The following is a 14,161-nucleotide window of genomic DNA, read 5'->3' as shown; positions in this document are numbered from 1 at the left end:
TTCTTGATATGGAAAGTAATTTTTTATTGTATCCTCTAGATTTGGGGTATTACACTAGGAGAATATTCATCCTATGTTTTTTTGTTTGCTTTTGCCGACTGTCATTCTGCTTAGGTTTAGCTTGTAGGTCTTGGCCTACTTTTGTCTTTTGTGGCTCTGGTTCCAGTGATAATTTAATTTTTAGTGCCTTTGTGGTGTTATTTTGGTCTACTTGACTTATCTGGTGCTGCTGATATTTCCACTAATTTCTGTTTGTGCTGCCTGAAGGACAGAAGATTTTTCCCTGGACCAAGTCACCTATTACATCTAAGTTGAGAGAAGGGACTCTCATGCCTACTAGAAAGGAGAGCATTTCCCAGGCTAAACCACTTGTGGTGAGACACCTCTTGCCAGTTTCATCAGTTGCTTAGTGTCTCTTGGTGACAGAAGGGGAATTTGAGACCCAGCACAGAAGGAAAGTTTTTCCTCTGTCTACTTATCACTAGTGAGGCTCCTAATTAATCTCCCTTGCTGGTGTTGCCAGGATCTCTAAGTATTATCAGTGGACTTCTGTTTGATCTGAGAGAAAACTAAGCATATCTGAGCCATCATCCTGCTATATTTGGGTTGGGAAACAGTTGGCCTGTGTTTCCTTCTTCTTTTGGATAAGGGGAGAATCATATGACACCATGCTACTATGTTGTTTCTCTAGTTTTAAGACCCCTAGCCAGTTTCCCTTCCTCTTTCACCTTTTATAGTTCTCTTTTGGCTGCCTCTTTCATTATTTCCAGGATTTAAAATTGTACTTAACTAGGAAGGTAAGGAAAACTGGCCTAAGCCATCTTGTCTTCTGGATTCTGTATGAAGACTAAAATCATAAAAGAACAAGAGTAGAAGAATAGAGATTAATAAGAAAACTATTACATAAATTCAGGTGGAAAATGATGGCAGCTTAGACCAAGGTGATACCAATGATAGTGGTGAGAAGTGGTCAGATTCTAGATATATTTTGGAAGAGAAGTAAATAGAACTTGCTGGTAGATATGATGTGGTGGTGTGAGAGGAGTCATAACTTCAAGGTTTTTGTCCTGAGCAACTAGAGTGTTGTAGTTACTGAGATGAAGAAATTTGGGGTGGGAACAATGTTGGGTGGAGATTTGGAGTTCAACTTAGAATGTAGCGAGTGAGAGATGTTTATTGTACATCTAGGCTAAGGTGTAAAGTAGATGGTTATAGACACAAGTCTAGAGTTCAGTGAAGAGATGCTGCATAGAGATAAGTTTTAGGAGTTTTTAGCATATGGCATATAGCACACAAAATCACATAATTTTTCTCATTGACCACCATTACATTTTCAGGTAAAATTTCATGGAATTAATTGTATTTCTACCATACTAGAGCTCAAGTTAAAAATCCCAACTTTCCCTCTAAACATCATGTTGTCTCTTTCTATGCTCTAATGGATGTTTTAGAGATTTTTATTGTTGTTGTTGTTAGCAAGGCATAGAGAGAAGCTTGCTTTGCTTCATGTAATGGAAAGTTCTTTTAAGGCTATATGGAGAAATAAATTAGAATAGAAACCACTGGGTTATACAGAATAGAAGGTGACTCAGTGATGTATAGTGTTGACCTTCCAAAGCACATAGCTCTTGTTCCTGATCTTGTATTTTACTATGTGGTAACTCTCTGTTTCTACTTCTACTGGTCTTGATGCTATTGCCTAACTGAACTTTCATATGTCTTGGATTTAGACATTCCAAAGAATAGGATCTCAGGAGGTACAAACCAGGTTTAGAATACCTGGATTAGATAGAGTTCTTCTGTCAGGGTATGTCATTGGCCATGAATAGCACATGGATAATTAACTTTGCCTCAGGTGGCTCCAAAACTGGATCTAATTGGCTGTGGTCATAATGCCAGGATTATCTGAAAGCAAATTTTGGTGAAATATTTTAGACCACCATATCCAAAAGGAGACCTCAGCCAAGGAAGATATTCTCAGAAAAGTACTGCTATGGGCAAAGCAGAACGAAATATGACATGTTCATTAGAGTAGACACTTAATAAGTTACTTATCTATATCTTTATTCCAATTTCTTTTATTTCTCTCTCACATCACCCCCACTTCCTCTAATTCATCCTTCCTTTCTTTCTTACTCCACTTTAATTGACACGATACAGAATTTAAGTATATTTGAAGTGTTTGCTCTAGTTATTAAAAAAGGTGGATTTTTTTTCCATTCAAAATCTTCTTAACATGGAGGTGGCCAAGATGCTATCATAAGAAGACTCTGAGCTCACCTCCTCCCATGAGCAAAAGAAAATTTCAACTATTTACAGAACAATTATTTATAAGAATGACCTGATCGGAAAAGAAGAAGTAAAGCTGTCGCTGTTTGCAGATGACATGATACTATACGTAGAGAATCCTAAAGATGCTACCAGAAAATTACTAGAGCTAATCAATGAATTTGGTAAAGTAACAGGATAAAAAATTAATGCACAGAAATCTCTGGCATTCCTCTATACTAAGGATGAAAAATCTGAAAGTGAAATCAAGAAAACACTCCCATTTACCATTGCAACAAAAAGAATAAAATATCTAGGAATAAACCTACCTAAGAAGACAAAAGACCTGTATGCAGAAAATTATAAGACACTGATGAAAGAAATTAAAGATGATACAAACAGATGGAGAAATATACCATGGTCTTGGATTGGAAGAATCAACATTGTGAAAATGACTCTACTACCCAAAGCAATCTATAGATTCAATGCAATCCCTATCAAACTACCACTGGCATTTTCCATAGAACTAGAACAAAAAATTTCGTAATTTGTATGGAAACACAAAAGACCCTGAATAGCCAAAGCAATCTTGAGAACGAAAAATGGAACTGGAGGAATCAGGCTCCCTGACTTCAGACTATACTACAAAGCTACAGTAATCAAGACAGTATGGTACTGACACAAAAACAGAAAGATAGATCAATGGAACAGGATAGAAACCCCAGAGATAAACCCACGCACATATGGACACCTTATCTTTGATAAAGGTGGCAGGAATGTACAGTGCAGAAAGGAGAGCCTCTTCAATAAGTGGTGCTGGGAAAACTGGACACGTACATGTAAAAGTATGAGATTAGATCACTCCCTAACACCATAGACAAAAATAAGCTCAAAATGGATTAAAGACCTACATGTAAGGCCAGAAACTATCAAACTCTTAGAGGAAAACATAGGCAGAACACTCTGTGACATAAATCACAGCAAGATCCTTTCTGACCCACCTCCTAGAGAAATGGAAATAAAAACAAAAGTAAACAAATGGGACCTAATGAAACTTCAAAGCTTTTGCACAGCAAAGGAAACCATAAACAAGACCAAAAGACAACACTCAGAATGGGAGAAAATATTTGCAAATGAAGCAACTGACAAAGGATTAATTTCCAAAATTTACAAGCAGCTCATGCAGCTCAATAACAACAAAACAAACAACCCAATCCAAAAATGGGCAGAAGACCTAAATAGACATTTCTCCAAAGAAGATATACAGACTGCCAACAAACACATGAAAGATTGCTCAACATCATTAATCATTAGAGAAATGCAAATCAAAACTACAATGAGATATCATCTCACACCAGTCAGAATGGCCATCATCAAAAAATCTACAAACAATAAATGCTGGAGAGGGTGTGGAGAAAAGGAAACATTCTTGCACTGCTGGTGGGAATGTGAATTGGTTCAGCCACTATGGAGAACAGTATGGAGGTTCCTTAAAAAATTACAAATAGAACTACCATGTGACCCAGCAAACCCACTACTGGGCATATACCCTGAGAAAAACAAAATTCAAAAAGAGTCACGTACCAAAATGTTCATTGCAGCTCTATTTACAATAGCCCAGAGATGGAAACAACCTAAGTGCCCATCATCGGATGAATGGATAAAGAAGATGTGGCACATATATACAATGGAATATTACTCAGCCATAAAAAGAAATGAAATTGAGCTATTTGTAATGAGGTGGATAAACCTAGAGTCTGTCATACAGAGTGAAGTAAGTCAGAAAGAGAGAGAAAAATACCGTATGCTAACACATATATATGGAATTTAAGAAAAGAAAAAAATTTGTCATGAAGAACCTAGGGGTAAGACAGGAATAAAGACACAGACCTACTGGAGAATGGACTTGAGGATATGGGGAGCGGAAGGGTGAGTAGTGACAGGGTGAGAGAGAGTCATGGACATATATACACTAACAAACGTAAGGTAGATAACTAGTGGGAAGCAGCCACATGGCACAGGGATATCGGCTCGGTGCTTTGTGACCGCCTGGAGGGGTGGGATAGGGAGGGTGGGAGGGAGTGAGATGCAAGAGGGAAGAGATATGGGAACATATGTATATGTATAACTGATTCACTTTGTTATAAAGCAGAAACTAACACACCATTGTAAAGCAATTATACCCCAATAAAGATGTTAAAAAAAAAGAATGACCTGAAGACTAACATAATATTTTCCACAACAAAATATATAAATTAGAAACCATGAGATAGGAAGGAGAGACAGAGATGCAGTGTATTCAAAACCAACCCCCCCACAGAGTTGGACATCCACAAATGGGATAATGTTCACAAAGACAGAGGTTACCCCCAAGAATGAAGGGAACTGAGGCCCTCATTGGGCTCCACAGTCCAGGGGTACTGAACCAGTAAGACAAACATCCACAACATCCAGATTTGAAGGCCAGCTGAGTTTGTGTACAAGAGAGCTGGTGGGCTGTCAGAAACAGAGACTTTGTTCTTAAAGGACATGCAAAAAATGCCACATGCCCCAAATCTAACACTAGAGGCTTATCTGCCCAGTAGCAGGTGATCACAAGTTGCAGAACACAGTGGGTTATGCAGCCATCTGCTCCAGGACTTAGAACTGCCCACCAGTGGGCTGGAAAGAACTCTGAGCCACTGGGCCATGCAGCCAACTACACTGGAACCTGGCTCATACCAGTGGACCAGAGACACAGTATGAGCCAGATCCTGGCAGCCAACTGGGTGGGGCCAGTTCCACCTACCAGCACTTTCACAATAGTTGACCCCACTACAACAGAAGGACCCATACAGCCCACATAGGGGGCACCCCTAAAGCATATATTTCTGGTGGCCATAAGTGAGTGTTCTTCTGAGACCCATAAGATATCCTCTACATAATGCCACTTCTCCAATATGGGGAGACATAAGCAACCTACCTAATACATAGAAAAACACAGAGTTAGGGCAAAATGAGGAGACAGAGGAATATGTTCCAACAAAGAAAATAATATAAAAACCCTAAAGAAGAACTAAGGGAAGTGGAGATAAGCAATGTACCCAATGAAGAGTTCAAAGCAATCATCATAAATATACTCAATGAATTTGAGAGAAAAATGGATGAAAACAGAGAGAACTTTAACCAAGAGTTAGAAAATATAAAGAAGTACCAAGCAGGAATGAAGAATAAAATAACTGAAACTATCTGTAAATAATGAATCAACTGTAGATTAGGTAAATAGAGCAATGGATCAGTGAGTGGGAAGAGAGAGTAGTGGAAATTCACCCAAGCTGGAAAAAAAAAAAAAAAAGAGCAAAAGTGAGGCTAGTTTAAGAGAGATATGAGACAATGTCAAACATAATAACATTCACATTATAGGGGTTCCAATAGGAGAAGAAAAGGAGAGAGAACACTTTTGAAGAAATAATAGTTGAAAAATTCCTTAACATGGGAATGGAAACAGACATCTGGGTCCAGGAAGCATAGAGACTCCTAACAAGATCAACCCAAGTCCATAACAAGACACATCTTAAAAGCAGCAAGGGAGAGGACTGGAAACAAGATGGCAGAGTAGGAAGACACGGAACTTACCTTCCCTGTGAACACATCAAAAATACATCTACATGTGGAATAATTCTCACTAAAAACTCACTGGAGACTGGTAGAAAGAATCCTCTACAACCAAGCCTGTAAGAAATATTCTCACAGCATTGGGTAAAAAGGGAAGAGAAACAATCAAGTCCAGACCTGTGCCCCTGGGAGGGAACTCTAAGGAAAAGAGAGATTACACAAGTAGACCTTCCCTGAGAAGTGAGCAATTTGCGCAATGTAATGGGCGCCCCAGCTCTGGGATACAATAAGGGAACATGAACTCCCTTGGCTGGTTGCAGGGCTGGTAGGACAACATGAGGGCTGCAGGAAGCCTGCACTCCGTTTGTGAAGAGGGCATAAATGCTTGCTTGCTCCTGAAGCAGAGCAGAGAGAGTAAATTGCTATCTTACTGGTTACAGCTAGCTTACTGGTTTCCTGTGACCATACAGGCACACACCACACCCTGAGCCAAGGAAAAACTCCAGCATAACTTGCCTAGCACTGAAGCTCCACCCAGAAGCAAGGACTGACATTACCAAGGAAAAAGCTTGACCATGAGATGCTGTGGTGGCTCAAACTCTAAGAAGTGTCTAAGCAAAGAGGTGGCAGCCATTACTGGGAAGTACACAGGCAGCCCATCAGAGGCTGAACAGATTTCAGATGGCAACCAGAATGTCATGATCCTCACCGAAAACACACACCATCCTTTCTTGCTCCAGTGTTTCTGCTCTCTGGGGAGAGAGTGCCAGTGCTGAGAGGGGGAAAGGCACACACTTAAAGGGCACTGAGCCAGCTCAGACTCGAACTTCAGGACCCTGCTCCAGCAACTTGAGACCTGACCCAGTTCCCAGTAGGTGGTGATAATCATTGAACAAAGAGGGAGCTCCATTCACACTGGGCTCCAGCCCTTGCCCCTCCATCTCCAGTCCCACCTCCTACCAAGGTGATAGTTGCCAGCACTAACCTGAGGAAAGGTGTGCCTTGTGTTCACATCAAATCCAGCTATACCACAAAATGCACTGGGCAAAGGCAGACTGTATAAGGATGCTCCAACAAAAGGACACCTCTTGAAGACTGCCATAGGTAACTCTTTCACCTAATTTCATAGAGATGGAGAAAGATAAGAAAAGTGAGAAGACAGAGGAATTTGTCCTAATTGAAAGAGTAAGAGAAAACCCCTGAAAAATTTTTAATAAAGAAATGAAAAAGGAAACAAGAAAATACCTTGACAACAATGAAAATGGAAACACAACTTTCCAAAATCTATGGGGTGCAGCAAAAGTAGTTCTAAGAAGAAAGTTTATAGTGACACAAGAATACCTCAAGAAACAAGAAAAATCTCAAGTAAACAATGTAACCATCCATCTAGAGGACTAAGAAAAAGTAGAACAAAGCCCAAAGTCAGTAGGCTGAAGGAAACCAATAAAGATCAGACAGGAAATGAATAAAATAGAGATAAAGAAACAGAGTGAAGTAAGTCAGAAAGAGAAAGACAAATACCATATGCTAACACATATATATGGAATCTAAGGGAAAAAAATGTCATGAAGAACCTAGGGGTAGGACAGGAATAAAGACACGGACCTACTAGAGAATGGACTTGAGGATATGGGGAGGGGGAAGGGTAAGTTGTGACAGTGAGAGAATGGCATGGACATATACACACTACTAAACGTAAAATAGATAGCTAGTGGGAAGCAGCCGCATAGCACAGGGAGATCAGCTCGGTGCTTTGTGACCACCTAGAGGGGTGGGATAGGGAGGGTGGGAGGGAGGCAGATGCAAGAAGGAAGAGATATGGGAACATATGTACATGTATAACTGAGTCACTTTGTTATAAAGCAGAAAATAACACACCATTGTTAAGCAATTATACTCCAATAAAGATGTAAAAAAAAAAAAGAAACAATAGAAAAAAACAATGAATCCAAGAGCTGGGCTTTTTGGTTTTTTTTAAGATAAACTAAATTGATAAATCTTTAGCTAGGCTCATCATGCATAAAAGAAAGAGGACCCATAAAATCAAAATAAGAAATGAAAAAGGATAAATAGCAACTGATATCAAAGAGAAAAATCAGATCATAATAGAATGAAGAGGAGGGGTAACTGAATGCTGTGCACACCGATCCAGGCCCAGATGGTTTATTGGACAGACTGGACTTGAGAGGGTACAATCAGGGATCAGTTTCATTATTTTTTCAAGCACTGCCTTCAACTAGACTCTTTGGATCAACTTACCCAATTCAGAAGACTTCTCCAGCAAATCTCAAACACTTTCAGATTAGTTCTTAAAAGAGGAGACAAGATGGTGGAGTAGGATATTGAGCTCAACTCTCATGTGAACTCAAAAATCAAAACTAACCACTGAACAACCAATGAGAAAAAACAATGGAACCTACCAAAAAGATATTCTACATCCAGAGACATAAAGAAGACACCCAAAGAGACAGTAGAAGGGGCATACTCTGATATAATCAAATCCCATCCCCCACCCCCAGAGTGGGTGACCTACAAACTGGAGAACACTTATATTGCAGAAGTTCTCCCACAAGAGTGAGAGTTCTGAACCCCATGTCAGGCTTCCCAGCCTGGGGGCCTTGCATCGGGAGGAGGAGTCCCCAGAGCATTTGACTTTGAATGCTAGCAAGGATTGAGTGCTGGAAATCCACAGAACAGGGGAAAACACAGACTCCTCACTTGGAGGCTTCACTCGAGGTCTCATGCACACTGGTACCCAGGGCAAAAGCAGTGATTTCATAGGAGACTGAGTCAGAACTATCTGCTGGACTTAGAGGGTCTCCTGGAAAGAAAGGGGGTGGCTGTGGCTCTCTCTGTGGTCATAAAAGATGGTGGTGGAAATATCAGGGAATGTTAATCTACTTGAACTCATGTTGGAGGCAGATATCTTGATTGAGTAATTAGCACAAAGACCTGGCACCAACCAAGAGCCTGTAGGTTCCAGTGCTGGGATGCTGCAGGCCAAACAACCAACAGAATTGAAAAAGAAACTCACCTATCAGCAGATAGCAGACAGGCTGCCTAATGACTTCCTGAGTCCACAGCCCACTGGAGACAAACCACTTGACATAGCCCTGCCCACCAGGTGGCCAAGACTCAGCTCCACCTACCAGTGGACAGGCATTGGATTCTCCCACCAGGAAGCCTGTACAAGCCTCTAGAATAGCCTCCTTCACCTGGGGGCAGACACCAGAAGCAAGAAAACTACAATCTGGGAGCCTGTGGAACCAAGACTGGAAATAAAACCTATCCTGGGACCAGCTGATGCCTGGCCTTTGGGGGAAGAGAGAAAAGTGTACTGCTTAGACACATAGGATATCCCATACAGAGGGCCAGTTCTCAAAGGTCAAAAAACATAACTAACTTTCCACATGCATAAAAATAGAAATAAAAACTTAGAAAAAATGAGAGGGCAGAGGAATATGTGACAGAGGAAGGAACAAGATGAAACATGAGAAAAACAATAAAGTGATGTGGAGATAGGCAATCTACACAAGAAAATGTTCACAGTAATGATTGTAAAGATAATCGAAGTACTCAGGAAAAGAATGGATGCACAGAGTGAGAAGTTACAAGAAGTTTCTAACAAAGAATTAAAAAATATAAAGAAAAACCAAAGAAAGTTGAAGAATACAGTAACTGAAATTTAAAAATTGCAATAGAATAAATCAATAGCAGAATAAATGAGGCAGAAGAATGGATAAGTGAGCTGTAAAACAGAGTGGTGGAAATCACTGCCATAGAACAGAATAAAAGGAAAAAAAAAAAGAATGAAAAGAAATGAAGACAGTTTAAAAGACTTCTGGGCCAATGTCAAATGCACCAACATTCTCAGTATAGGAGTCCCAGAAGAGAAGAAACAAAGAAAGGACCTGAGAAAATATTTGAAGACATAATAGTTGAAAACTTCCCTAATATGGGAAAGGAAACAGTCACCTACATCCAGGCAGTGCAGAGAGTCCCGCACAGGACTAACCCAAGGAGGAACATGCTGAGACTCATAGATATCAAACAAAAATTGAAGACAAAGAGAAAATATTAAAAGCAACAGGGAAAAGAAACAAATGACATAAAAGGGAATTTCCATGAGGCTGTTGGTTTATTTTTCAGCAGAAATTCTGCACATCAGAAGGGAGTGGTACAATATATTTAAGGTGATGAAAGGGAAATAGCTAAAACAAAGAATACGTTACCCAGCACATTCAGATTTGACAGAAAAAAAGCAAAAGCTTTACAAACAAGCAAAAGCTAAGGGAATTCAGCACCACCAAACCAGCTTTACAACAAATGCTAAAAGAGTTTCTCTAAGCTGAAAAGAAAAGGCTTCAACTACAAAGAGCCAAATAATGAAATGGGAAAACTCACAAGTAAAGGCAAACATACAGTAAATGTAGGAAATCATCAAAAAATAAATATGATATCTAAAAAAGTAATCACGAGTGGACGAGAGTACAAACGCAACATACTTAAAGTGCATATCAAATTAAGATATCAGCAAATCTTTACAAATCATGTATATATATATAGACTGATAAGCAAAAACCTCTTGGTAACTGCAAATCAAAAATCTATAATAGATATATGCACATAAAAGTAGAAGGAATCCAAACAGGATTCTAAAGACAGTTATCAAATCACAAGACAAAAGAACAAGAGGAAAGTAAGAAAAAAGTTCTACAAAAACAAATCCAAAACAATTAACAAAATTGCAATAAGAACATATATATATTAATAATTACCTTAAATGTGAATGGTTTGGGGGAGGGGCATTGTGGTTGTGGGATAAATTGGAAGATTGGGATTGACATATATACACTAATATGTTTAAAATAGATAACTAATAAGAATCTGCTGTATAAAAAAATTAAATTATAAAAAAAAAAATTAAATTATAAAAAAGAGCCCAGAACATGAAAAAAATGTAAATCTATTAAATGCTCCAACCAAAAGACATGGACTGACTGAATAGATACCAAAATAAGACCTGCATATGCTGCCTACAGGAGATCCACTTCAGATCTAGACACATACAGACTGAAAGTGAGGGGATGGGAAAATGTATTCCATGCATATGGAAATCAATGAAAGCTGAAGTAGCAATACTCATAGCAAACAAAATAGACTTTAAAATAAATACCGTTATAAGAGATAAAGGATACTACATAATGATCAAGGGATCAACCCAAGAAGATATAACAGTAGTAAATATATATGCACCCAATATAGGACAAACTCAATATACAAGGCAAATGCTATTGATGTGAAAGGAGAAATTGACAGTAACACAATAATAGTTGTGGACCTAAACACCTCACTTACATCAATGAACAGATCATCTAGACAAAGAATCAATAAGAAAACACAGGCCTTAAATGATGCATTAGACTACATGGATTTGATTGATATTTATAGAGCATTCCATCCAAAAGCAGCAGAATACACATTCTTTTCAAGTGCACATGGAACATTCTCCAGGATAGATCACATGCTGGGCCAGAAAGCAAGCCTCAGTAAATCTAAGAAAATTGAAATAATTTCAAGCATCTATTGTGATAGCAATGCTATGAGATTAGAAATTAACTACAAGAAAAAACTACAAAAACACAAAAATGTGGATACTAAACAACATGTTAATAAATAACCAATGGATCAGTGAAGAAATCAAAGAGGAAATCAAAAAATACTTAGAGACAAATGAAAATGAAAACACGACTATCTAATACCTATGGGATGCAGCAAAAGCTGTTCTAAGAGGGACATTTAGAGCAAGACAAGCTTTCTCAGGAAACAAGAAAAATCTCAAACAACCTAACCTTACACCTAAAACAACTAAAGAAAGAAGAACAAACAAAACACATAATAGAAGAAAAGAAACCATAAAGATCAGAGCAGAAATAGATGAAATAGAGACCAAGAAAATGATAGAAAATATCAATAAAACTAAGAGATATTTGAAAAATTAAACAAAATTGATAAGCCATTAGTCAGATTCATATAGGAAAAAAGGGGGACAGCCCAAATCAATAAAATTAGAAATGAAAAGGAGACACACAAAAACAGACAACACAGAAATACAAAGGACCATAAGACACAACTACAAGTAATTATACGCCAATAAAATGGACAACCTAGAAGAAATGGACAAATTTTTAGAAATGTACAGTCTTCCAAGACTGAACAAGGAAGAAATAGAAAATATGAAGAAACAAATTACAAGTACTGAAATTGAACCTGTGACTTAAAAACTCCCAATAAACAAAAGTCCAGGATCAGGGGGCTTCAAAGGCAAATTCTACCAAATATTTAGAGAAAAATTAACACTTATCTTTCTGAACTATTCCAAAAAATTATAGATGAAGAAATATTTCCAAACACATTTTATTAGGCCACTGTTACTCTGATACAAAAACCAGTCAAAGATATCACACACAAAAAAATTTACAGGCCAATATCTCGGATGAAAATAGATGCAAAAATCCTCAACAAAATACTAACAAACTGTATCTAACAATACATTAAAAGGATCATACACCATGATCAAATGGTTTATACCAGAGATGCAAGAATTTTTCAATATATGCAATCAATGAGTGTGATACGCCACATTAACAAATTGAAGAATAAAAACCACATGATCATCTCAAAAGATGCAGAAAAAGCTTTTGATAAAATTCAACTTCCATTTATGATTAAAAAAAATCTCCAAAAAGTGGGCATACAGGGAACCTAACTCAACATAATAAAGGCAATAGATGACAAGCTCACAGGTAATAACAAAATCAACAATGAAAAGCTGAAAGCATTTCCTCTAAGATCAGAAAGAATACAAGGATGTCCACTCTCACCAGTTTTGTCCAATGCAGTTTTGGGAGTCATATTATATATATATGTATGTATGTATTCCTTTGGAAAAGAAGAACTAAAACTGTCAGTGTTTGCAGATGACATGATACTCTATGTAGAAAATCCTAAAGACACTACCAGAAAACTACCAGAGCTCATCATTGAATTCAGTAAAGTTGCAGGATACAAAATTAATACACAGAAATCTTTTGCATTTATATACACTAACAATGAAAGATCAGAAATAGAAATTAAGGAAACAATCCCCTTTACCATTGCATCAAAAAGAATAAAATATCTAGCAATACACCTACCTAAGGAGATGACAGACCTGTACTCCAAAAACTACAAGAAGCTGATGACAGAAATCAAAAATGACAAAAACAGAAGGAAAACATATACGATATTCTTGGATTGGAAGAATTGATATTGTCAAAATGACTATACTACCCAAGGCAATCTACAGATTCAGTACAATCCCTATCAAATTATCAATGACATTTTTCACAAACTAGAACAATTTTTAAAAATTTTATATGGAAAGGCAAAAGACCCTGAATAGCCAAAGCAATCTTGAGAAAGAAAAATGGAGTTGGATGAATCAGGTCCCCTGACTTCAGAATATACTACAAAGCTACAGTAATCAAAACCATATGTTACTGACACAAAAGCAGACACATAGATCCATGGAAGAATATTGAAAGCTCAGAAAGAAACCCATGCACATATGGTCAATTAATCTATAACAGAGGAGGCAAGATTATACAATGGAGAAAAGACAGTCTCTTGCAGGGAAAACTGAACAGCTACATGTAAAAGAACAAAATTAGAACATTCTCTAATGCCATACACAAAAATAAACTCAAAATGGATTACATATCTAAATGTAAAACTGGATACTATAAAACCTCCTCGAGGAAAGCATATCCAGAACACATTTTGACATAAATCGCAGTAATATTTTGTCTGTTCCATCTTCAAATGTTAGTAAAAGCAAATATAAACAAATGGCACCTAATTAAACTTAAAAGCTTTGCATAGCAAAGGAAACCATAAACGAAACAAAAATACAATCTACAGAATGGGAGAAAATATCAGCAAACAATGTAATTGACAAGAGATTAATCTCAAAAATACACAAAGACCTCACACAGCTCAATACTGAAAAAACGAAGAACCCAATCAAAGAATGAGCAGAAGGTCTAAATAGACCTTTTTCCAAAGAAGACATACAGATGGCCAAAAGGCACATGAAAAGATGCTCAACAATGTTAATTATCAGAGAAATGCAAATCAAAACCATAATGAGGTGTCATCTCACACTGGTGTGAATGGCCATCATGAAAAAGTCTACAAATAATAAATGCTGTAGAGGGTGTGGAGAAAAATTTACCCTCCTACATTGTTTGTGGGAATG

General features: G+C 37.7%; 1 long non-coding RNA gene across 1 annotated transcript in view; it reads right to left on the bottom strand.

Annotated features, from left to right (window-relative positions):
* LOC125963014 (uncharacterized) overlaps positions 1 to 5,990 on the bottom strand; it is a 53,962-nt gene extending 47,972 nt beyond the window's left edge. The window contains exon 1 of the long non-coding RNA XR_007474774.1: positions 5,884 to 5,990. This is a non-coding gene — a long non-coding RNA (uncharacterized LOC125963014). The remainder of the gene's footprint in view (positions 1 to 5,883) is intronic.
* Positions 5,991 to 14,161: the final 8,171 nt, after the last annotated feature.

The sequence above is a fragment of the Orcinus orca genome, chromosome X (assembly GCF_937001465.1).
Source record: "Orcinus orca chromosome X, mOrcOrc1.1, whole genome shotgun sequence".
NCBI lineage: Eukaryota > Metazoa > Chordata > Mammalia > Artiodactyla > Delphinidae > Orcinus > Orcinus orca.
The sequence above is the reverse complement of the archived record's forward strand: the minus strand, read 5'-3'. Positions and strand labels throughout refer to the sequence as shown.